The sequence below is a fragment of the Pleurodeles waltl genome, chromosome 9 (assembly GCF_031143425.1).
Source record: "Pleurodeles waltl isolate 20211129_DDA chromosome 9, aPleWal1.hap1.20221129, whole genome shotgun sequence".
NCBI lineage: Eukaryota > Metazoa > Chordata > Amphibia > Caudata > Salamandridae > Pleurodeles > Pleurodeles waltl.
The window spans coordinates 584,089,156-584,116,387 of record NC_090448.1 but is presented as its reverse complement, the minus strand read 5'-3'; positions in this window follow the sequence as shown (position 1 = coordinate 584,116,387).

The window sequence follows — 27,232 nt, the reverse complement described above, 5'->3', positions numbered from 1 at the left end:
AAGTAATGGCTAATGCCATGTCAAAGCCAATAGGCGGCTAAACTGAACAAAACATACAATGTGCTACTGGGGAACATTGAGCAACTAATATGCGCAGTGGTGAAACACAAAATCATTGGTCAAAACAAAATTAAGCCAATAGGCAGGACATTCCGCCCTTTGACCAATGAATTTTTGTTTCACATATCTCTTGTTTCAAACAAAAACCAAAAAAACAAAAAACATCAGCACACAAAAAAACATTATCAGCAAATCACATTTGAATGATCAAAGCAATCCCTGTAAAGCAATGAAAGTGAATTAACACATTGATCTCATAACCTTTCACATCAGATACATCTACACAGAAAAGGCTGAATGTCTCTAATTCAACAGTGTTAGCAATTTGATGTGGCATGAGTACTACTCATGTAAAGGTGCACGGTCCATCTGAAAGGTTTTCTGGAAAGTAAGCAAAAGTCAGAGTTCCATACGAGAGGGAAAAAAAAAAAAAAAAAAAAAAAACACAGCTTAGTTCCAGTGGAAGAATGCAATCAAACAAGTTGAACTTGAACTGAAGGCGCAGTTTGCGCAAAATGGATCCATGGTGCTGGCACTTTACTCAGCCAGGTTCAGGTTGGGGGTTCGGTCCCTTCCCCGAACCCACACACCGGAAGGGGACCCCACAGCACACTCAGGGACAGTGGCGAAACGTGGTAGGATCTGCAAAAGAAACAAGTATGACTTTTCTTGCAAATAACATTTGTCATTTAAACTGCACCCTTCCTCTTTCTTTCCCTGTTTTATAATCAGCAGGACGTTTTTGGGGCCCTTTGTTATATTTTCTGCAGGTTCTGGAGGGTCACTTAGGGCTTCACCCCACACATCAGCACTGAGGTTTTTATCTGCTGCACCACAGCTTCCCTTTTCTTGCACTGTCAGAAGGGCTGGGGCAGACTCATTCTTTACCAAACCTCCATTCACTGCATTTTTGCCAATTTGGGCCATTCTGTCTCCAATTTGTATGAATGAATCAGATTATTTTCTAGGTATCAGCATAATTTCTATTTTCCTTGGTAATTTGCAGCAATCACTCTCCCTAAAACCTGATCAATTTGCCATTTCTGTCCTGGTAACTTTCCTCTCCCCAACTGCTCTGTGACTGCTTGTGGGACAGATTGCTTTTGTGCGTGCTGCACAGTTTTTATCAAATCTAGGTGAATGTGCATCTCTCTCATCTCTGCCCACCTGTAAGTGGCTTTTTCTCTCAGCTGTTCACATTTCTGGGGCACCCACTTAGCCATCCCCACTAAGGCAGAATTCTGGGTGTACACTTCTCTCTCTGAATTTTTCTCATTAACATCTGCAAGGTAATTGAACCAGTTAGGTGCAAGCCATGTGGAAAAACAAACAGCTAAAACATTAGCAATGAACCAAAAATTAGCGTAAAAATGACACATCTCACGTAGCTCTTGCTTTAAAATCTGACACACATTATACAACGCTGTTCCTTCTACTGTGCCAGAAAACAACATTTCATTCAATGAATCATTAGTAAAACAAACATGCTTTTTATCTTCAGTGGAAACGAGTTCAAATGGTGCACTCAACTTCACTGGTGACTCTTTTACCTGTGGTACTCTAGCCCTGTCTTGCAAGTACCAGATCCATTGTATGATCCTAGCTAGGGGCACTATTTTCTTTCCTTGTTCTTGAATTACATGTACATCAGTTTTTACCTCTTGCACTGCGCAAAAACCTAAAGTCTGCATTATTTCATTTGCCAAATCACAAGCGCGCAGCTGCATATTATTTTTCACAGTGACCATATACAAAAGTGTTAGGATTTCACTCAAATGAGGGCTATTCTGTTTCCAAAAATCAAACAAGCTAATGAAACTTGGTGTCTCTTGTTCTAAAGTCTTTCATTTTACTTGTGCATTTTGCAACAGTAACTCGTAAATCACATTCTGAGCTCTCTCATCCGTGTTATCAGTTAAGGAATGCGCTTTCACTGCCAAAAACCCTGGCTCACATGAAAGCTCAGTGCAGCTCGGAGCTGTCTTAACCCCCTCATTACTGGAATGGGAAAAGAAAGATTCTTCTACAACAGCATTTTTATAACTTTCAGTCTGGCTAATTTGCTCACGTAAATTCCTATTTTCATGTTCCAACTGCCTACATTTCTCCTGCATTTCTCTGTAAGCAGATAAAGGTATCCAGACCTTTCTGTCATCATTACTTCCAAAAGACACATTTTCTAAATATGTACAACAGAAATTATTTCTCAAAGCACTATCAGGCAGTTTAGCTACACATGCATTTTCAAACATGGTCTGCCGTGCTTCTGTAATTCTCCAAACAGAAAACAATTCACAGTTTTTCATAGCACCATCGGGCAGTTTAACAACACATGCATTTTCAGACATGGTCTGCCGTGCTACTGTGATTCTCCAAACAAAAAACTATTTCTGTAATTCTCCAACCAACAAAAACAATTACACTTTTAAAGTGTGCACTTAGAAATCTATTAATTCGTCAAGCCCCTTAATCAACTCTTAATGACCTCTCAACCGCTTCTTAACGACCCCTTTGACCCCTCGACCCCACTTCTGGTACCAAATGTAGTGCTTTTGCTTTTATCTAGTTTTAAAGCACTTACATAACACACCAGAAATACACTTCTGAGTTTAAAGAAGACTTTTATTGTTGTTAATTCTTCCCCAACCGCGATTTTTATGAATGAATTAGTAGATTTCAAACACACGTTAATGAAAACAAAAATATATCAGTTTGCAATATACACAGCAGGTTATATTTATAAGAAATTGAATGCAAAGCAAAACAAATACTTCACCGTGTGGGAAACTACTTACAGCTTCATCTTTCTAGGGTCTGCAAGCTGATGACTCCCTGTCAGCTGCGAGAAAGAGATTCATCTACCCACACGGGATGCTGGCAACTGACGCCTAGTTCCAGCACGAAGTCAGGCAGATTCGAATCTGAATCTCTGCAGCCTGTGACATTCGTTACAAAGGTGTGCTCCCTCCTCTCAGACCTGGGAAAACTGAGCAAGCCTTTTGGAGACTGGCCAGGTCTCCGAGACTACTCCTGTTCCCAAGCTCAAGCGGAGAAAATCAACCAGTGTACCCTCTCTTATCAGGTCTAGTCTACTGTGAGAAAAACATCTTGGTTCATCTTGTGCAAAAACACAGCTTGGAAAAATACAGCTTGGATTCTCAACTGCAATGTCTAACTTCACGTTAAAGGCAATAGGCAGCTAACCTAAATTTCAAATGCAATGTCTAATGTCATGTCAAAGCCAATAGGCATCTGAGCTGAATATAAAATGCAATGTCTAATATCATGTCAAAGCCAATAGGCAGCTGAGCTGAATATAAAATGCAATGTATAATATCATGTCAAAGCCAATAGGCAGCTGAGCTGAATATAAAATGCAATGTATAATATCATGTCAAAGCCAATAGGCAGAATATCTAATAGCATGTCAAAGCCAATAGGCAGAATACAGAATGTAATGGCTAATGCAATGTCAAAGCCAATAGGCGGCTAAACTGGATACAGCATGTCAAAGCCAATAGGCAGAATACAGAATGTACTAATGCAATGTCAAAGCCAATAGGCGGCGAAACTGGATACAGCATGTCAAAGCCAATAGGCAGAATACAGAATGTACTAATGCAATGTCAAAGCCAATAGGCAGCGAAACTGGATACAGAAAGTAATGGCTAATGCCATGTCAAAGCCAATAGGCGGCTAAACTGAACAAAACATACAATGTGCTACTGGTGAACATTGAGCATCTAATATGCGCAGTGGTGAAACACAAAGTCATTGGTCAAAACAAAATTAAGCCAATAGGCAGGACAATAGGAAACCGGGTAGCTAGGCCCGACTCATGCTAACTAAGGCCTAGAGAATTCATTAGCAAATCCTTAACGTATAACTCTTACTACTAATACAAATCATACATTAGTACATTAATACTTCATCATTAGTCAATTTCGTTAATCATCGTATACATTGGTGGCCACTCCCCGTGGGCACATTTCAAACACACGTTTAGTAAAACACATTAATACATTTTCTATGCAGCATCATTATGCATTAGTTTGTAAACATTTCATGGTTATTTTGATTATAAAAACTACACTCCAACAGCAACATTCGATTACAATTTCAGTGTGGCCATATCAGCTGGGGGAGAAGAGGGTCGTGTTGTACGTTGATGCCAGAAAGAGCTGTAGGGGGGAATTATATTAAGAGACAGGAGAGGATCCCTGTCCATTACCCATCACGTCATTTAAAAGGCTTTAGGATCACATTTCCCCATGTTTGAAAATACTGCTCCTGTTTTCCCCATATCTTATGATACTTTTGGGGGGCATGCCCTAGGCTTGAATTCCTCATTTTCTATGACTAGGCAATATTCAGTTCCCATCCTTCATTTTTGAAGAGTAGGAAGGATAGATTCCTCTTTAGAAATACACTTTTGTGCAACATCCCTCATTGTCTGAGTGCACCCCAGTCCCAGGAGGAGCCTATTGCATTTATTCCTTCCTCACGAATGCCAAGGAGGGCTATATTGGATGTGCGCTGTAATGGCTTGCCCAGCACTGATTGCAGGCAATGTGCTATGGGTACCCAGTATATCCACATCAGGGGGGCATCCCAAAACCATATGTGACAATGGCCCATTCTCTACCAAACATCTAGCGCGGGTCAGGTCTGCTACCCATCATTCAGAGTCTTAGTGGCCTATAATAGATCCTTTGCAAATGTTCTGATTAAAATAAACCATAGGCGGGCAAAGAGTGCTTACTCACACTGGGCCATCTTGGCCTCCCACCACACGTCTTCATTTATTTGCCTAGATCCTCCTGTCATAGCTCCTGCAAGCAAGCGTCAGGAACATTATGTATAAGGAATCAATATAGTCTAGATACTCCTTTAGGTCCCTTAGCTCGCAGCCTAGAGGGTTGAACTCCTCTAGGGGTTAGAACTCCAGAAGTGTCTCCGAGAGAGCCAGCAGTGCGTCCAATAGTTGCCTTAACTAGAGGAATCGGAATAACTGATTGTTATGAAGGCCTACCTCCTCCTTCAGTTTCCAACAACTTCATGTGCCCTTCCGACTAGATATTGCAGAGCCAATATATTCCCAGACATTGAATTCTCAGACTCTGTAATCAATAGCCCACCCACCATGGTGTCTCCTTTGTGGACTGCCCATACCGTTTAATATGTTGCAGTTCATTTATTCGTGCTGATAATGATTAATATAGTGTTTGTGACGTCAGGTAGTGCGGGATCAGGTCTGATATGGTAATGGAAGTGTAGTGCACTATGGTCACCAAAAATATCCAGCTCTCATTGGCAAGCTGGATCGTGTCAGTTTCCAGAGAACCAGTCATTCACTAAGATCATCTGCGCTGCCCAGTAGGAGGACAGGATATCAGTTGCCAGGAGTCTTGCATCATAAAGGTGCTTGATACACTTTGCATACTACAATCTGGCTTTGCCTCCTGCCCAGGGAAAGTCTCTATGTGCGGCTCGGATGTTATGTATTCTGCGAGGTTGCACCTCTAGCGGAAGTTCTGTAGGACATACAAAAGGAGCACTATTGTTTTGCCTAATGCGACCTGGCCCTTAACGGAGAGGGACAAGAGTACCCAAATTCTCATGGCTTTATATTCCATTCCAATAGAGATGTGAGATTGCTCTATTGCGTTACGCTACCAGGCAGGGCTATTTGAATTCCCAAAAGTTTAAAACCCATCTATACCAGTTTGCAGCTGGTTAAGCCGCCCATGGATATTTACTTCCCCCTTAATGGACATCAAAATAGATTTGTGCCAATTAACCAGTAGTCCCAACGACAACCTGCACAGCTCAGTATTTCTACAACTCAGTCACCCATTAGGGGCAGGTCAAGTAGGAAGAGCAAAACAGCATCTGTGTTCTGGTATATGGTCCTCCACCCCCTTTCGCCTCCTAAATACATGCATGAATGCATCATTTCTGTCCCACTCCGCCAGAGGCTGTATAGCTAGGGCAAACAACAGGGGGTGACAATGGGCATCGGTAGCTAGTACCTTTCTCTACAGGGAAGGGGTCGGACAGTGCTCCATTCAACCACAGGCGGGCCCATGTCCCCCCATTTTTTAAGTAGTATACTTGGTAAATTGGATGGCTACAAAACTAGCTAATCTATGAAACCTTACACTGTAGGGCATGTATGGGTGAGAAATATACATTTCCTGGTTTAAATGAGGTGAGTCCTTTCCAAAGATAACAGAGGAATTGAATATTACTAGTAGTTTGTGGTCATTTTGCTATTTGAATCGCATATAGTCCTTCATTAATGAATAGACAAATTTGTGACACCTGTTTTTGAGGGGATGAAATTGGCAATACTAACACACGTCGGTTTCAGTGCTTAGAGGCTGCATACTCTGTTGTAAGAGTAGAAATATAAAAATAATCTTCCTTTTCTACAACAGAAAGGAACCAAAATGAAACAGAAATTTCCAACACTTGGGTCACTATCACTGAAAAAAGAGATCAGTGTATATGCTTCAACCACAAAGGCCTAAGCTAGAGTATTGACTCAGGAATATTCAGGACTGGGCACTAGTTGAAGACCTTTCTAGGGTAAGAGACAGACATAATGGAAAAATAGTGAAAGACTTGTAGGATTGGATGTAAATCCCCCAACCTCTCTTGTATCCACCCAATAATGTCTACTTTCAGTGCTGCGAGGGACCAAGTCATAGCAGACCTACTAACAGAACCCACGGATGGATATAATGGTACGCCTAGTAGGATGAGATCCGGACAGTCCAGAAACATTATTAGACCCATGTGTGTGTAGGACAGACTGATGAGCAAAAAGTGAAGGCTCATCATTATGAGGTCACTTACAGAATTACATGACTGTCAGTGGTCATTCGTGGAACAATATGACAGCCTACTATAATAGGTGAACTAAGACAACATGAACCAATATGCATGATAGAGGATCCATTATGTGATGCGTACCATTGACTCCTCAAGGAGGGAACCTTGGCATTATATCCTCTTGTGGAAATCTATTTCAAAAGGTCAATGACTGAGTTTGATGTTGTATACATGATAAATAAAATGGAATCCACTAAACGATTAATATTCTTTGGAAATACACAGAATGAAACAACTTTTTTGAATTGATAACCTGAAGACTACAATGAGATACTGAGAGACATGAGACACTGAGCCATTGCTGCTGACTGAAATGTGCAGTGCCTGTGTAGGTTGGAGAGTACTGTGTAATACCCTTGGCATCTGAGCCTTAAAATGCGTTTACGCTATGTAATTGTAGTGCACTATGTTGTTTGGGATTACTAAACGGGTGTGGCATTTCTTTTACACCAGCTCTACTGAGGAAGAGGACATTTGCTGTTGTTTTAGATTGAGACACTGGAACTTGATAGTGAGGAGATATGAAGGCACTTTACTGCCTTGATGGATAGTGGACCCTGAACATTTTTAGGTCTAGCCTTTGGGGCTGTTTAGGTCGAGCGTTAGCGTTCGGCCTGCTGTATACTTTCAAGTATACTATAGAGTGAGTTCCAGCGATTTCATTTGTTAGTTGCAGTGTCCTTCAAAAATCCTTGCTTGCTAGTGGTCAGTTCTGCCTCTTTGTCCTGCCTTTTTTCACTTTGGGAGCAGCACAAAGTACTGTGTAATTAAGCTATGTCCTGTTTATCTGTTCTGCAAGGGACTTTTTTTAGCATTTGCCTGTTTCACTTCAACACTGTGGGTGCTTGTTCGGTCCCTCCTCCCCACCAGCTCCCTTTCAAAAGATAATAAAACAGAGAGGGGCTTTTCCAGGGCCAGCTTGCTCTCCCCTCACGGTTTTTTTATGTTGTTTAAACATGATTCTGTTTCTAGTGCTTTTTTTAAAAGATCACAAAACACGACGCATGTGTTTTTGGGAGTTGAACGCTACAGCTTATTGTTTTCATCCCCGTGTGTGCTGATCGGCGCAACGGGTCTCGCATTTGCTCGAGTTAGAGCTATTAGCGTTGTAAACTCCTAACTGGACTTTTCTTGCCAGACAAATGAAAAGACGATCGCACTGCATTTTTTTTTTTATTTGTGTGGCACGAAAAGTCTGGTTAGGAGTTTACAAAGCTAATAGCAATGGGTCTCGCATTTGCTTGAGTTAAAGCTATTAGCGTTGTAAACTCCTAACTGGACTTTTCTTGCCACATCATATGAAAAGAAAAAAAAATGCAGTGCGATCAGGTGTGGCAAGAAAAGTCTGGTTATGAGTTTACAAAGCTAATAGCTCTAACTCTAGCAAATGTGAGACCAGTTGCATTAAAAATGCTTGTTTGAGCTATTCTTTACATAATATACATTCATGGAGGGTCTTTGGGTCAGCATTCTTTTCCATTAGTAATTTTACTTATAGCCACAATGACATACAGCATCGGGCAGTTGGTCAACCCACTTCAGCCACTGGCTCTCCTCACTGGGAGTGATACAATGTTGCTTGTGTACAATGTGCACTGCTGTATAAGAGATAGTCCATCACAGTGGCCAATCTGTCATATATATATATATATATATTTCATTTTATTGCAGGTTTTTCCTACTGGGCCGCTTATTTGCAACATGTTTGCAGGCCTATTTCATGCTGTACTGGAGTAGGTTTGTTCGTTCTAATGTTTCTCAGTAGAGAAGGGAAAAAGGAACATACAACATGCCCAGCCAGCGAGAATATTCTGACATAATTTTTAGAGATCATTCCTTTTACAAAGAAAGCGTTTTTTTATCTTATTTTGTATTATTGATTTTCAAAATGGCTGGTAAACAAACATTTTGTTGTCACACTCTGACATGGCTTCTCTATTTACCATCAGTGAGGAGTGCCTGTAGTTTGTTTTCCAATCTACTTGGAAGGCCTACCCCTACATGACTGCTGGAAAGAAGCGCTCGATCCTGTCTCCAGAATCAGTCAGCCACTAAATAAGCCCTTTCGCTTGTTTCACATATTAATTCTACAGTAATTACAAACAAAATTGAAGGGCCCTTCCGCTGTGCCATGCTATTTTCTTTTGTGCCGTGTTATCAGATTGTGCTTTGTGGCCTATAAGCAGGGTTGTGCTGGACCTAGGGCAATGAGGCAGTGCCCAATGGGCTGGTCTTACAGATTAGTGTGCGGGCCAATTTTTTTAGCAGTTTGTGAGCCTGTTTTATGGCCAGGTAGGCAGGTGTTTATGTCGCAGCCTACCAGACAACTCAGCTGTCTGGTTTGCTAAAGACATCTTGGGGACTTTCAGAAAGTTGACCTAGGAATGGATTCTTTCCCTTGCTTCCCATTGGCTTTGTGGTTTGTAATTCACACTTTCTGGCTGTCTATTTGCTGGCTTTATTTGCTTTAGGATCTCCAGGTTCAGTTCTCCCCTTCCATTGCCTAAACCATGTTTATGTATTCTTCCACAAACTCACTTTCTGTTAACAGGCCTCTATATCTTGTTCTTATCTTGTCAGATTTGCTGGGCATTCAAAGAAGTGGTCAAATGTCAGGCTCTCTCTTCTGGGTACCTTGGTGAATGTATTCTTTCTCTGACTTCAAAGTGAGAGAATTTATGTGACAATCCTGATAAGTAGACATGTGAGAGAAGGGATGTTCTTTTTTTCTAGCACACAACAAAAAATAGGCGAACTGAGCTGATGTTTCAGAATATATCAGATTTATTACAAATGAGACACATTGCTTTGTAATTCTAAAGTGTGGTGAAAACAAATATTTGAATATGATCAAAACACATCAATACACGAGGTGATGACGTGCACACATCGTTTATGTGCAGTAAAATTGTATTTTGGTGAAAATGTATGGTCATTTCAAATGAAACGTGTTTTTGTATTGGTACACTTTTACACCATGCATACTCCACACTATTCCACTCCACTCAATCTAACCCAATCAGCCCCACCCCACTCCAGTCTTCCCCACTCCACATCAACTCTAATCTACCACACGCCAATCTACCCAAATCCAACCCACTACAATGTACCTCAATCCAACTAACTTTACTCAAATCTACCCAAATCCACTCCGATCTGCCCAGCTCGTCTACTCCAATCCACTCCAATATACCCCACTCCAATTTACCACACACCACCCCACACCCCACTGCAATCTATCCAACTCCTTTCCACTCTATTTTCCCAACTCTATTCCAGTTTATCCCGCTCCAATCTACCACAATCTACACACTTCAATCGACCACATTATACCCCACTCCAATTTACCCTGCTCCAATCTACCACACTCCTCTCAAATCTAACCCAATCCACTCCAATCTAAACCACTCAACCCCAATCCACCCCACTCCAGTCTACCTCAATATGCCCCTCCCAAATCTACCCAATACCAATCTACCCTTATCTACTACAATTTACCCCATTCCAATCTACTTCACTCAACTCCAGCGTACCCTAATGTAATCCACCCAATCTACCCCATTGCACCCCATTCTAATCCACCCCACTACACTATACTCCACTCTACGCCACTCCATTCCACTCTTCACCAATCTATCTTTCACCTCTCCAATCCAATCTATCCAGCTTCACTCTGCCCCACTCCAATCTATCCCAATCCACTCTACCCCAATCTAACACAATCCACCCAATTTACCCCACTCCAATCTACCCCAATCTACCACACTCCATTCCACTCTACCCAATCTACCCTACTTCACTTAACTCTAAACTACCACTCAAAACTACCAATCTAACCCACTCCACCCCAGACCATCCCACTCCAATCTACTCTACAACACCCTACACCAAACTACCCAACTCCAATCTACTCCATCCAATCCACCCCCACTCTGTTCCAAGCTACCCCACTCCAATGTACCCCACTTCAATCTACCCCTCTCCAATCTACTCTACTCAACTCCAATCTACCCCACTCCAAACTATCCCACTCCAATTCATCTCACTCTAATTTATCTCACTCTACTCCAATCTACCCCACTTCATCCTAATCTACCCCACTCCACTCCAATCTACTCCTCTCCACTCCAGTCTACCCCACTGCACTCCAAACTACCCCTTTTAGCTCCAATATACTCCTCTCTACTGCAATCTACTCCGCTCCACTCCAATCTACCCCACTCCACTCCAGCCGACCTCAATCCACTGCACTCCACTCTCCCCCAAGCTACCCCACTCCAGACTACCTTACTCCACTCCACACCAAACTACCCAACTCCAATCAATCCCATCCAATCCGTCCCACTCCAGTCTACCCAATCTACTCCACTACAGTCTACTTCACTCCCCTCCAATCTACCCAACCCTAACCTAAGCTACCACACTCCAATCTACCCCATTCCAGTCTACCTCACCCCATCCCAATCTACCCCACACCACTCAATCCAATTCCACTCCAGCTTACTCAACTCCAGTCTCCCTACTCCACTCCAATCTACCGCTATCTACCCCACTCCTACCTATCTCACTCCAATCTACCCACTCTACTCCAATCTATCCCCTTCCACTCTAATATCCCCCCAATCTACCCCACTCCAATCTACCCCATTCCAATCTATCCCAATCCACTGCACTCCACTCTTCCCCAATCTACCTCATCTCACTCCACTAAAATGTACCTCAATATATCCCAGTTGTTGAAAGTGTATTATTGGTAAAGGCAGGTAGGTACCTACACTTAGCAATAGGCCACAAACCCCACTGGGTTCAGTGAAGGTCTCAGTAAATTAATCCTTGCTCTACTTTTGGTAGCTTGAACTACGAGCAGTTAGGCTTAACTTAGAAGTCTGGTGTGTAAAGCATTTGATATCAACAAAACAGTAAATAAGTAAACCACAACACAGAATAAAAATCCAACACCAATTTATAAACATAGCAAATATTTGTATCTTTAAAATGGCACTAAAAAGAAAAACAAATGTAGGGATCCAGGAATATGACTAGTGCTTAGAAGCAAATAGGACTCAAAGGGTTAAAAAGAGGTAGCACTGGACAGGGACAAAGTCAAGAGTTCAGGCCACCCACAATGTAACACTGTTACACTTACTTTCAGAGGTGTTTCATGATTCAGGAAAGTGGTCCACAGCACCAGCCAAAGGTTCAGAGGCTCTAGTTTGCCTCTTGGGGTCTGGGACTACAACTCCCACAATGCACGTCTTCAGCTTATAAATCTTTTTACAACAGTTGCTCCAAACTTCTGTATCTTCTTCCAGAGGTTCTTTGTGGGTCCTTGAAGTGCCAAAAAACTTGATCCAAGGTTCCAGAAGCTCTGAGTTGCTCCTTCGAAGCTGGGACTACAGTTCCAGAATGCACCTAGTCAGAATCCTCAAATGGGCACTGAACGCTGGCCAGCTGGGCTCTTCTTGCAGGACATGATGTAGGGGGATTTGTATAGCTCCTTTGTACCCGTAGCTTACAGGGAGTCCACTCCTGGAGTTTCGGAAGCCAGGCAAAGTCATGTTCATGGTGAAGCCCAAAGTGTGCAGTTGGTGCAGTGCTTGTGAGTGCAGTTTTTCAGGTGCAGACCAAGGGCTCAGCAGGGCAGTACTTCTTCTCCTGCAGGCATCTGCATTGTGGGGCAGCTTTGCCATATTTACCCTTGCTCCTGGGTGGAGGGCAGTACTTCTTCTCCTGCAGGCATCTGCATTGTGGGGCAGCTTTGCCATATTTACCCTTGCTCCTGGGTGGGGAGGCAGAAGGGTGCTTCTGTCCAATAGGGTGCAGGCTACCACTCTCTGGGGTGACAACTTCCTGTGAAGTGTAGCAAACATCAGTCCCAGAAACCAACATTCTCTAAAAATCCAACATGGAGAAAATTCCTCCTTGGAGGTTAGATTTGACTTAGTCCACCCACTGGTTTGGCTAAGTCTCCCTAACACACCCCTTTCAGCCCCTATTCTGATCTAACCTGGGAGTGCCCTTTCTCTCCTCCAGCAGAGGCTCCAAACATCAGTGGGGGGTAAACGACCCTATTGTGTGAGGCCAGGGCACATCCTTTACAAATGCAGGTTTTCCCCGCCTCTCCCTTCTCTCAGCCCAGGAAGGCTTTACAATATGTAGATGCACCTCTGTGACACCTCCACCCTCCCGGTGTTCAGGCTGTCTGAGAAGTATGCACAAAGCCCCAACTGTCAGTTTGCCCAGACGTGGATTGGAGTCAAGCTGCAAAACACCAAAGTCATAAGCACAGATAAATGCGCACTTTCTAGAAGTGGCATTTCTGTGATAGTAATAAAAAATACACCTACACCAGTAAGCGGCATTTCTCACCACTATCACAACCATACCAAACATGCCTACACTACACCTCATAAATCAGACAATACCCCTTACACATAAGGCAGGGCATTTCCAATGCAATCCTATGAGGAGGCAGCACTCACAGCAGTGAGACACCAAGTTAGGCTGTTTGTCACTACTAGGACAGGCCACACAACATGGCACATGTCCTGCCTTCTACATACATGGCACCCTGCCCAAAGGGCTAGCTAGGGCATACCTTAGGGGTGACTTACATGTAGTAAAAGGGGAGTTCTGGTCCTGGCAAGTAAATTTAAATGCCAGGTCCCTGTGGCAGGAAACTGCGCACACAGGCTCTGCGCTAGCAGGCCTTAGATAGGTTTGACAGGCTACTTCAGTGGCCACTAGTAGCTTTTAATTTACAGGCCCTGGGTATAGGGATACCACTTTACAAGGGACTTATAGGTACATTAAATATGCCAATTAGGTATACTCCAATCATACCAATTTTGTAAGGGGGAGCACATGCACTTTAGCACTGCTTAGCAGTGAAAAAGTGCTCAGAGTCAAAACGTCAGCCAACAAAGGTCAGAAAAATAAGGAGGCAAAAAGCAAAAAGTCTGGGGAATGGCCCTGTAAAAGGGCCAGATCCAACAAAAACCTATCAGCTTTCCCAATGCTTGTTTCCAGTTGACTTCACAGATATTGATAGAAGTATTGCCTGCAGCAGATATATTTGCATGCAGTCTCCTAAATCTTGCAGAATACCCACACAGCCTGCCTTTACAAGTTCAAAACCGAACTGATTTGCAATGTGAACCACTTGTTCAGCTATCTCTGTTCGCTAATGGGGGCCATTTTTATTTTGGTGCGGAGGCCTATTTTGTGTTCCAGACCCACCATGCCTACAAGTCACAGATCAAAGTTAAGAATGCTCATAAAACAATTTGATCAGTTTAATCAGTCAGTGTACATCCCATGAAAAGTGGCCCTTACTGTGGCTTATAACTCGTAGGAAAAAATACGAACAATTGATTTTACTATTTTCTTGTTAAAATGGATAAACTACACCATCATTCGGCAAGCGCAAGTTTGTAGTCTCTGCAGCAATGTTATGCTACGGAATACCGGCACTTTTTTATTTTAAGAGGGAGAGTACCTGCACTTCTCAAGAAAAAAATAATACTTTTAATTGGATAGTACCGGCACTTCTCAGAAATAAGCAGGTACTCTGGTAGAGAGTACCTGCACTTCTGTGTTTCCATTTCAAGCACTGGTTCTGGAGGAGATAGATAATACTTTATTGCGCGATTAATTGAAATCACTGCAAACTGGGACCCCTGAACAAATGCATTGGGAGGACGATAATAGTGAGCGGGCTGTTCCTCAACAAATTAAAAGGCTTCCCTTTTGCACTCGGCCGAATCCAGAATTTCTTTAGCGGGAGCAGCTCCTCAGGGAGGCAGCGCACGTGGGTCAGAGAGGAGAGTTCGCGTCAGGTCCCACTCGTTCTGTTTCTTTCTTTTGTTGCACCTTTTCAAATATGAAACCTGTGTATTAGCACTTTGTGCTGTTATGTTTTTGTATTTTCGTAAAGCAGTCACCTCGTATGTCACGAGCGCACATATATGTTGTGGTTACTGCCTCCGTTACAAGCGGAGGTTCACGTGTGCTAGTGCTGTCACGAGACTGGTATGAGCAGTAATGAGTTTTTCTATCTGGTATTTGAAACTTTACGTTTCCTAATCAAAATAAACTGAGGACTACAATAACAGAAAACAAAGCTTATGTCAGAAACTTGGGCGAGCTTCTCAAACCTACCGCAAAAAAACTTGGGTTGCAATGTATAATAATTTGCAATTCTTCATATCATGCCTAGCTGCCCGAAGTGTTGCTTTGCATATTTTAACTTGATCAGGTGTGGTTCTCTATAGATGGCACATGCGTCACTTAAATGGAGGCGCTAGAAGATACTTTCAATGGGAGTGGGGAATTGTGGTGCAGCTTTTGTGGCATTTTGAGAGGAGTGGGGCCACCTCAGAGATTTCAAGATGTCCCATGTTACGTGATCACCTTGCCCAGTTCGTACTTTGTCATCGCATTTTTCTATTAGCAAAGGTATCCAGAGGAGTTTATGTGATGAAGCACTCAGTGTGCCACTCCTGGGCTTCGGTTTAACAACCTAATGCATTCTGGGAGTTGTGGTCGAGCCTCACTCCAGTTCATCTATCTGAATTCGCACACCTGAAGAAAATTGTTTTGTAGAAGAACAGTTTATGACTGAGACTTTGCATCCTTAGTGACATTTCCAATAGTCCTGCCTTAGGATAGGGAGACCTTTTAGAGGAGACAAGATTTGACCACTTTTTATGTCATTCGCTGCTTCTACACTCAAACCTCAGTTCTTTTAAGTAGCCCTAGACTCTTTACTGAATACTGACACGTTTAGTTAAGGTTTTGTTGATAAAATAAGGTGTTACGCACCTAATTGTTAGATTTCAGTATTACACTCAGAAAACTCAGTTTTCCCTTTTTGCTGATTTTTATAGATAAATACAGACAGAAAATTATTTATTTTCCTTTGGTATTTATTTTCAGATAGTACAAAATACGCACAATAGATCTTCTTTGGGTGAGTTTCACTACTGTCAATCATGAGTTCCAGTTCAGTAGGTGTGCCGGTTGGCAATATCAAAGTTTAAAAAAAAGATTTCTTAATAAATCTTCAATAAGTGCAAATATACAGCTCATTTTTAGGTTTTGCTTGCGCGCATGCTTGCAAAATCTTTTATTCGGAAAAAAAAAAATTTAAAAGGGGCTTGGAACGAGCCCCTTAATTGCCTGGACTTAACATTGGCTTACTCCTACATTGCTCTGGTATACCTGCTTCGGATTGGACAGCACGTCATCTTCATGTCACTTGCTGTCATCATATTCGTCTTCTGTCTTCACTGTCTTGTTTACCGCATGCCATCTTATGTCTTCTGATGTCTACCCTCTTCTCACGTTTTCTGTCTTCTCTCTTCTCCCGTCTTCTCTCTTCTTCCATAGTCTCTCTTCTTCTGTCTTCTTCCGTCTTCTCTCCTCTTCCATCTTCCCTCTTGTCTTTTTCCGTCTTCTGTCTTCTTCTGTTTTTGCTTTTCTGCTGCCTTCTGTCTTCTCTGTGTTCTGCCGTCTTCTCTCTTCCTCTGTGTTCTGCTGCCTTCTTCAGTTTTCCCACATACCAATAAGTTTCGTGCTTGTCGTTTTTTCTAATTAACTGGCTTACAAATATTAGAAAAATGTTATAATAACGTTTGCTTTTAATTTAGTAGAACAAACAATATTATAATATTTGTAAGCCCAATTACATAGAAAAAAGACAAAGTCGAAACCTATTGGCTTTACCAATGCTTGTTACATTATTGAAGATCAGCTCATACTTGGATTGGTCTAAATGCTGAATCTGCTAATCAATTATTAATGCTTCAAACGGCTAAGTCACACTGCCAGTGCTTAATTTGTGCTTGTTGTTTCCGGTGCTGAGCCCCAGCACTTATTTGTGAGGGCCGGGGCTTATTCTTCTGCCTCAAGCATTTGCTGCGAGCAAAAGACACATATGAGAAAGACAAAAGAAGAAGGAAAAACAAAAAATCGTCATAAGGGGAGAAAGTAGAAAGTTGCAGGATGAGGTGAAGGGGCACGGGTGACCATAAATGGATTGAAGAGGCCCGAGATGGTTTCAGAATTACACCGCCTCAGTATTCAGTGCTGGCAGATTTAATTACAGCAGCCTCGTGTTTAAGAGGAGGGCTTTGAGCACGAGCACCTCTTTATTTACAAATTAAGCACTGCACACTACCTTATAACAACACACATATTTTATTTGTGTGTGTGCTGTGATGTAAGTTTGCAAAGGCTTTACCAGTTGTGCTTCAGAGTAATTGCTGGGAAAGATGCAAAAACTAAAGATAACGAAATTAGCTTTAGCAATGACAGAGGAACACAGGGCATTCAAGGACATTCTTGACTGCAGAAACAACCAGATATAACAATGGTGTTAAAACCAATACCAGGGGTAAACGTAATGACCTTCATGTTAAAAAACAGCGCATTTCTGTGACTCGGACAATGAGAATACACTACTTAATCCAGAGTGCTGAGCTGCTTGTTTGTAGACGGGTATTATAGCGTTCTTGCCACAATTCTGAACATCCTTCGCTTCTCATAGCATAGGATGTTGACACTTCAGAGGTGCATACCTTTGCTGTAAGAAGCATCATTGTTCTTATTGAGTACGGTAGCACAAATTATATTCAATATGCTAGACTTGGCCTATACCTCATTGGTCATCTTAATTTTGTTAAAATATATTTCTTTATTTGTGAGTTTGTACAGTTAGCACGCTCGTTCTTGGATTTGCATCAGAAAACTGGCACACGAAAAGAAAGTGAGAACAGGGTGAAGGATGGGAAGTAGAAATAAAGAATACAGGCCAGGCCTTTTGCCTATGTTTGTAAATGCCTGCCTGCATTTCCAAATGTAGCCCACCCCACCCCGTGTGTTCCATAGGGTTCATGAAATCAGGATCGATGCCCCGAAGGCTCTCAGAGCAAATTGAAGTGTTTGTGTTGGCAGATGGTTACTAGGTGGGATACAGAAGCCCAATCCAATGCTTTTCAACTTATTCTCAGAAGAACGGATAACAGTGACTATAGTTTGACTTTTTGTAGTTGCAGATATTGGAACCCTTTTCCATCTTTCGTGTGTATGCTCAGGTAGACCAATGGGACAATTTTTTATCCTGTTAAGAGTCACACCACAGATAATTAACATTCACCTTAATGCTTATACATGTGCATATTTGCTCAAATGTTTACATTTTTGTTAAAGTTAGGATGCACCTAAGAGTGGATTACAATTTTCCTTAACATACATTAATATTGTTCATTTGATTCGCTCATCTAAGGGGAAATGCACTTTAATATTTAAATGCATAACGATTAGTATAGAATTAATGATAATAATTCACTATTGAAATTTCAGTTTATTCCATTAGGGACCTTGTAGTGAGGTTGACACACTGATATTCTGAGACCTTGGTTTACTACTGATTACTACTCTGTCATAATGCGCAAGTGAAGAAAGAGCAGTAACTAAAGGTTTGAACTAGTCAGAGCAATGTATCCCAAACTGAGCATACCCAATAGGCTGAAGTCATCATCTTCAGACAGGAAGTGGAGCCCATCACTTTCATAACTGAGCACCGGCTTCATGATTAAGTTCTATGAGTTATGTAAATCTGTGTTGTATTTAAGTCATCTCACTCTACTAACACATACCACTAATCATTCTAAGAGTACAACACCTATTGTTACTTTAACTATGTGGTTACAGGATGCAGAGTTGGATCAATGGGAGTGGAAGAATCACACAAGACCACAAGAAAGACTACCTTTAATGATAAAAACCACTAGTGTTTTTGAGTGATGTTGAAACACCTTAACATATATTTTTTTTCACAAATCTTCTTCACTTTTGTGACAAAAAAGCACCTTACTTCACCACTGTAACAATGCCTACCATACAACTATTAATACAACTAGACTACAATGGTTCTCCCTTTAACTTATTGTTTAACATTGTTGGATGTAAAGGATTGTACAATTGGCCATAGTGTCAACTTCCTGCGGGCCTTTCTTGATAGTACCAACATTTGCTATGGAACAGATGAAATCTTTGTCTCATGTTCTTTTGCTTCGTTGGTCTGTAGTTGCACTGGAAGTTCCTGGTGAACCCGGAATCTGTAGAGGCAGGTGTATTTACGTTCACCCCAGTTGCTCAGTACTTGGAGTCGAATGAATTTGTAAGTGCCTGTAGATTCCTAATACAAAAAGAAAAATAAATTGTAGCAAAATGTATTTTATGAATACCCCAATCACTGGGAATTGAGGAAACAGATGAAAATGAATACCATAAAAACACAAAATTAATCCACAAGAACAAGGACCAGTTAGAGATTGACAAAATCTGGCTATTAAAACATTTAATAACCACACTACCCTTATTAGTGTTGCTGTTGTCTTAGGACAAACAAGCAAAAGTGCTCAGCGCACAGCTACTGATAAATCAGACAAATGTGTCCTAAAAATGCAGGACAAATTTACACCAACAGGTCTGAAGCTCACATTAGTAAACTAGATAAAAGCCTATATGAGAAACACAGGGGAGGGTCTGTATCACACAGAGATTGAATGTGCAATAAGGAGAAAATTAAATATGTGGACAACAGAACATGATGGAAACTATTGCCCAGGCACATCAGTTGTAGAAAATATCGCATCACACCGCACCACAAATATGGAATTTAGCTCTAACCAAAAGGGGATGGGTGAATGATGAAGACCAGTATGGAAGGCTGATCTACAAGGGCAAGAAGCAACAAATATGGCATGGAGGAGCAAAAGACAGGTCATATCAAAAAATGTCTCAGAGAGACCAAGGGCATGTTTTAAGCCAAAGATGGGTGGACAATGACAACCCCAATCAGTGTTAGTCTCGAAGCAGATCATGATGTATGGTAACTGACAAGACAACGCCTGTCCAGATAGGCAGGAGACCATGTGAGTACTCATGTTGAACATCCACTGGCCTGCTCATGTGGAGCTTTTGTAGAAGTAATTTGCCACCCGCCTGTAATCTTTTGCCTGGATTGCCTAATTGCAGCGCATTAAGAGGTTCAAAAGCAATTGCATTCAGATAATATTGTTTCGTGAAACAAGGTGAATTTGACAAGAAATTGATTACATTAGAGTTAAAAGGGCATTTGCATAAAGGTCATAATGGCCAAACAGTCAGAGTAATTGTGTGCCTTTATGGCTTACAAATACCAGTATAATGTATTGGGTCATTTTAGGAAGAAGCAATAGAAGAATCTCCTGAAAAGCCACATTTTCCTCTCCAATTAAGTTCATTTTTCTAATGTAGGTTGGGAGGTCGCCCAAGAGGAAGGATTTAGCCTTTGTGAGGTACCTAGCCATCTAGTGAGTCTCAAAAAATTGGTTTTGATCTGAAATGAGAGCAATGTATGCAAATTGTCAATTTTTGTGAATTTTCTTTTGGAAAGAGGTTTCCATAGCATACGTTTCTTTGGTTATCTGTGACATTTCTTGATAGCAGGAGAATGTATGTTTACTATCCCAGTGTATGTAACCCTATGCCAATTTAAATGCAGCTCTGAAAGGCCTGGGGTCAGTTGGAACAACTAGATTCAGTTCGAGAATCATTTTAGATGTTTGGAATGATCCCTAATAGTGGTGGAAAAAAGCAGTGGTCAAAATTTGAGTGAAAAGAGGGTAATAATATCAGATGTAAAAAAGACCTGATGCATGCATCAGAGGATTTAACTGATGAAGAAGATGGGTAGTGTCCTATAACATCAAATAGGTAAAGTCTTTAAAATTACATTTGACCATGGGAACTTAGACCATGTCACAATTCAGGCTTAGAAAGCTACTCCTCACTCAAATTAGGAAGAGTAGCATCTCTGATTCACAACCATAACCTCACAACCACAATTAGAATACTTGTATTTTTAGTCAACTATGAATAAACAATGAGAGCAAGAGAAACAAAGATATGCAAATAATTCTGATCTGGGAAAAAGTGTATCTTCTTACCCATAACCGGAAGATCTGGATAGGATCACCCTCACAGTTGTACACAAACTGCCCCAGAAAAGTAGTCTTTCCTCCTTCTTTATTTAATCCCTAGAGAGAGTTCCAAGCAAAAAGGTTAGCACACAACAGAAGATACATAATAGGGAACATAAGAATGCATTGTGTTATTTGTACAGAAAAAACCTTTTCTTATTCCTAGCGGTACTAAACAGTACATTTGAAACTGGCTGCCTCACTTTGTCATGGAGAAGCTAGGACAGAAAGTTGAGTCTGTAGGACCCAATATCCCTGCAATCCTTAGGCAGGGAACTATAATTTCCCACATTAAATTTTTCTGGCTACCTCAGTGTTTTCTATCAGTAGGTCTGACATAACAACTGGTACTTCAGAGTCGGAAATTCATAATGGATGACAGCTCTGCACCACCAATAGGGAGATTGTATTTTAGGAGGACTTTTTAATGTTCTTTGAGTTGCTGTTTCCTTTACTGCTGGGAAGAAAACGAAACCATAGGATAAGGCCCTGCAGTGTTGTACTGAATGAAAGATGAGCTGATGGAATGACTATAGAGGAGAGGGACATAGAAGACCAGATTCCAGTCACAGATATTGCCAACCGAGAAACCATGAGGATCTGAGGTTCAGATGACCTGTACAAATCTAAGGTGAAAGAAAGACATTTGCGCCAACAATGAGTAAGATGTATGCCACAGATGCGTAAGGACTCTGCTTCTGAGCCTGCAACAATCCTGCACTTTGAACTGCCTCCTTGGCACTCACCATATCACTTGATAGTGAACACCTGTGCCTGTCAAATAGTGGTGGACAAAAGCATGACCTGAAGAAATTTGCTGAACTGCTCTGAAATTGTGTGAATGTTTGTTGCAAATCCACAAGTCTGGAACAATAGAATTACTGTATTGCGTAAACATTTGTTGGGTGTGTTATGTTGGCTGCCAGTTGTCCCTTGTGGGTGCCAACTGGTCAAGACTGTGCTCTCTTCCCCTAAGTGTCTTTGTCACAAGATTAACCAACCCTTCATCACTTGTAGGCCCCTAATGTAAATGACTCCCAATTAGTGATAACAGTGAGGTGCAAAACCACCTTCTTATGAAAAACACTGAATGGACAATTTTGAGGGCATCACTGGTTCCCTGACACGTGTTGCATAACTCTTTGTTTCAAGTACCCAGAATATCAGACAACTCAGAACTAGCAACTTTGTGCGGCTCCCCTTTACCATTCAGTAGCAACCCCTTCGTAGTAGACTGCATTCCAGTTCACTTTTGGGTGATGATCTATTGGCTTTTGAATACAATTTCTGCATCCATGACTCGGGTCTGATAAGTCACCTTGCCGGCACCCTGAGGTGCTGAGGAAACTAGAACAAAGGTCACATGAATCACAGCAACAAGGAGGTTTTGTTTTGTTTCATATACTGGGTGTCACCTGCTCTATTTGTTAGTAGGCCATTGTATTACAAGAGAACAGAAAAAAGATCTGCAAAGTTCTTCCCAGATTACAATAATTGTGCAGTGTAATACAGATTTTACCGTAAATCCAGCATTCCCTCTCAAACCGTCTGTGTGGTCGAATAATGTTCAAAGTCATAACTCTGCTCAGATGATGTTGTGACTTTCTCGTTGTGCCTAATGTTAAATGCCCTTCACTAGTGACTCAAACTCTTAATCAGCTTGGGAGCAACATTCAGACTTTAAACTTATTTTATTACAGTATCTGTAGTGAAGTTCCAAAACTGCTAGCACCTTCTGGAGTAAGACTCAACTATTCGTCTAAGCCACAGTCGAAGAGTTAGTAGTACAAAGGGAACAGTTGGATATCCAGGTGAAGTGCAGTTGTATCTAAGTACTTGGGACACCATGGCTTCCGTGCAGTATATCTTGACAGTCTCCACACCACAGAAAGGGAGGAGGCTTGCTAAGATTGCCTTTCCAAACCCAAGCCTTAACTGACATTTAGGCCCTCATATAACCCTGGCGGGCGGTGGTAAAGCAGCGGTAATACCACCAACAGGTCGGCAAAATAACAAATGGAATCGCGACCATGGCGGAAACTGCCAACATAGACAGCCACTTTAACAATCCGACTGCCACAGCGGTAGAAACAAACACCGCAGCGGTAACCGCCAACAGACAGGCGGAGGACAAAGTACCGCCCACCGTATAACAACAGGCCTATCCGCCACCTTTTCCGCAGGGGAACCAACGCTATCAAAAGCACGGCGGAAACAGTACACAGAAGGAAAACCACTCACCTCTTGACACCCAACGAGGAACCAGGACGCCATGGAGCCCGAACTACAGGTCCTGCCGATGCTGGTCTTCCTCCTGCTCTATCAGGAGCAGGACAGACGCCGTCGACGACCACGGTGAGTACTGCTCCTACAACACAGGGGAGGGGGAGGGAAAAGAGAGTGACACACACACACAACACGCAATACCCCCACCTTCACCCACAACACCATGCACACAAATACATGCAGAAACATTAGATATACACCCACTCCACCCCCTGGAAGAACGCAAGGACAAAATTAAATGATTGTAACGATTGTAATCATGAAGAATCTGATAGTGAAAGTTCAAAATTCAGTATATACAAATATGTACACCAACTACACAAGTCCAGATAGTGTACCAATCACCACATGTACCACATGCACCAGTGGTCCCAAAATGCATGGGCGAAGCCCACACAAGATACCTGACTCGAAACAGAGAGAACACTGCAGCGGCATCAGATCGAAAATAAACTGGCACCTCAGCCGGATGAACGCACAACGCCACTGCTGCACGAGGGGGCTCCATGCCCATTGCTGTATCCTGGGGAGTGCAAAGCCACAGTCTCTCAAGTCTTTCCAGTGGGTGGTTTGCCCACTGCTTTATCCTAGGGAGTGCAAAGCCACAGTCACTCAAGTCTTTCCAGTGGGTGGCTTGCCCACTGCTGTATCCTGGGGAGTGCAAAGCCACAGTCTCTCAAGTCTTTCCAGTGGGTGGTTTGCCCACTGCTTTATCCTGGGGAGTGCAAAGCCACAGTCTCTCAAGTCTTTCCAGTGGGTGGTTTGCCCACTGCTTTATCCTGGGGAGTGCAAAGCCACAGTCTCTCAAGTCTTTCCAGTGGGTGGTTTGCCCACTGCTTTATCCTGGGGAGTGCAAAGCCACAGTCTCTCACGTCTTTCCAGTGGGTGGTTTGCCCACTGCTCTATCCTGGGGAGTGCAAAGCCACAGTCTCTCAAGCCTTTCCAGTGGGTGGTTTGCCCACTGCTTTATCCTGGGCAGTGCAAAGCCACACTCTCTCAAGTCTTTCGAGTGGGTGGTTTGCCCACTGCTTTATTCTAGGGAGTGCAAAGCCCAAGTCTCCCAAGTCTTTCCAGTGGGTGGTTTGCCCTGTACTTTATCCTGGGGAGTGCAAAGCCACAGTCTCTCAAGTGGATAACAGTCTCCACTGGTTCTGGAGGGGGCATTGTGCCCAGAGTGCTTCATCCTGCTAAGGACTGAGGTAGTGGATGTGGTTCTCCACTGGTTCTGGAGGGGGCCTTGTGCCCGGAGTGCTTCATCCTGCCAAGGACTGATGTAGTGGATGCCTTTCTCCACTGTTTCTGGAGGGGACCTTGTGCCCGGAGTGCTTCATCCTGCCAAGGACTGAGGTAGTGGATGCCTTTCTCCACTGGTTCTGGAGGGGGCATTGTGCCCAGAGTGCTTCATCCTGCCAAGGACTGAGGTAGTGGATGCCTTTCTCCACTGGTTCTGGAGGGGGTATTGTGCCCAGAGTGCCTCATCCTGCCAAGGACTGAGGTAGTGGATGTGGTTCTCCACTGGTTCTGGAGGGGGCCTTGTGCCCGGAGTGCTTCATCCTGCCAAGGACTGATGTAGTGGATGCCTTTCTCCACTGGTTCTGGAGGGGACCTTGTGCCCAGAGTGCTTCATCCTGCCAAGGACTGAGGTAGTGGATGCCTTTCTCCACTGGTTCTGGAGGGGGCCTTGTGCCCAGAGTGCTTCATCCTGCCAAGGACTGAGGTAGTGGATGCCTTTCTCCACTGGTTCTGGAGGGGGCATTGTGCCCAGAGTGCCTCATCCTGCCAAGGACTGAGGTAGTGGATGTGATTCTCCACTGGTTCTGGAGGGGGCCTTGTGCCCGGAGTGCTTCATCCTGTCAAGGACTGATGTAGTGGATGCCTTTCTCCACTGGTTCTGGAGGGGATCTTGTGCCCGGAGTGCTTCATCCTGCCAAGGACTGAGGTAGTGGATGCCTTTCTCCACTGGTTCTGGAGGGGGTCTTGTGCCCAGAGTGCTTCATCCTGCCAAGGACTGAGGTAGTGGATGCCTTTCTCCACTGGTTCTGGAGGGGGCATTGTGCCCAGAGTGCTCCACATGCAGTGTGGCCGGTCCCATTCCCTCACCTGGGTGTGTGTGCCACAAGATTGCCTAGGAACAGGTAGCATGATACACCATGGAGGCAGAGACATACCCCACACTGCTGCGGCTTCGCCTTCCACCTGCAGGTGCAAACAGTGATGGAAGTCATGCCTCATGGAAGCTAGGCAGGGTCCAGGAAGTCTCCTCCAGCCTCGAACGGCTGACCACTGGGGATGATAGCCATGTCAGCGGTGGTGGCACTGTCCGAGCACGTCGCAGGGCTGGTGGCGGTGCTTGTGGCAGTGTCTGTGGCGGCAGTGCTGGCGGTGGTGCATGTGTCAGCACCTGTTGAGGGACACAGCAGGACATCTTCTGCAGACTCGGACAGCTGCACACTGGGGAAGATGCTGGGGACTTTTGCTGAGGCAGCAGACGTGCCGGTGGCGGCGCAGGTGGCTGTGCAGGTGGCGGTGCTGGTGGCGGTGCTGGTGGCGGTGCTGGTGGCGGCGCAGGTGGCGGGGCAGGTTGCGGTGTTCGCCGCCGTACAGGTTGGTGTAGTCGTGGACAGAAGGGGTGACACTAGTCCCTCAGTCAGTGCCACCGTGCCCTGTCCTGACCTGCTCTTCTGCTTTTGTCCCTTCCCCACCTTTGATGGTGACGCAGGTGTCTTGCCACTGTCCCCTTTTGTTTTGGTGGAGCCCTTGGTGGCTGGTAGGTGCAGCTTCTCCCTCCGGGATGTGGGCACCTTCTTCAACTTGGCAGGTGGCGGAATGTCGTAGCCCTCGCTACGTGGCACACTGGCAGCCCTGATGGGTGGCACACTCGATGACCCCACAGTTGCTGGCACCACTGTACCTGGGGATTTGGTGGCTGAGGTGCTGGGCTGGGACGTGGAAAGCCTGGCCCTAGGGGAAGGACGGGCGGGGGGGTGAAGGGAAGAGGTAAAAGTTTGCCAGGAAAAGTTTTTTAGACACACTGGGATGGGAAGATGGAGGGGCTTTGGGAGTGGAGGAAGAGGTAGTGGTTGTAGGAGGTGTACGTTTGCTGAATTTGGGTCAAGGTACATGGGCCGGAGGCTGTTGTGAGGTGGATGGCTGTTGGGTGGGTGTGTGCCTGCGTTTGTGTACTTTGGGAGGAGGGCTCACAGACACACTGGGAGAGGACACTGGGGATGTGTGCATGGTAGTGGGGGTGGTGATTGCACGTGAGCGGTGTGTGGTGATGGGCGTGCTGGTGATGGAGGTAGTGGCTGAGGATGTAGTGCATGCAGGTGTGAGTGGAGACGAGACAGGGAGGAAGGAGGAGGACGTGGAGGAGGGGGACACAGTGGAGGCAGTGGATGTTTTGTTTTTTTTAATTTTATTTGTCCTCATACACCTCACCGATAAGTCACACCTTTTTCCCCAGCAAGGTCTATTTGCCTTTAAAGCTAGCGGTGGACATATCGCCCAAGGAGGACCCTGTATCACCTGCTCAGCCCACCTGGTAGAACCCAGAAGCTGGCCCAGATGTAAAAAAAGGGGAGGAATTAAATCATAGAACATAATGCTCCTTATAGAAGGGAGGGAGGAAAGGGAGGAACCCCTTCCAATAGAGGAGCCCATAGTTTACTTTTTTTCCTTCTCCGCTCTGGACTGCCCACCTTAAGATCTAATTTAGCTGTTTTTACACACATATCCAACCAGCTCCTATATAGTGGTGGGGCTGCCGTCATCCATTTTACACAGATCACTCTTCTGGCCAACAAAATAGCAAAAAATACAAAGTTCCTATTGTTCCTAGACCACCCTACCATATCGCCAGACTTCCCAAAAATAATTAAAGGGAGACTTATAGAAAGCTCCTTTCCTACCATCTGTGACAGTGAACCCACTACTTCCGTCCAAAAGAAAAACACTCCCGG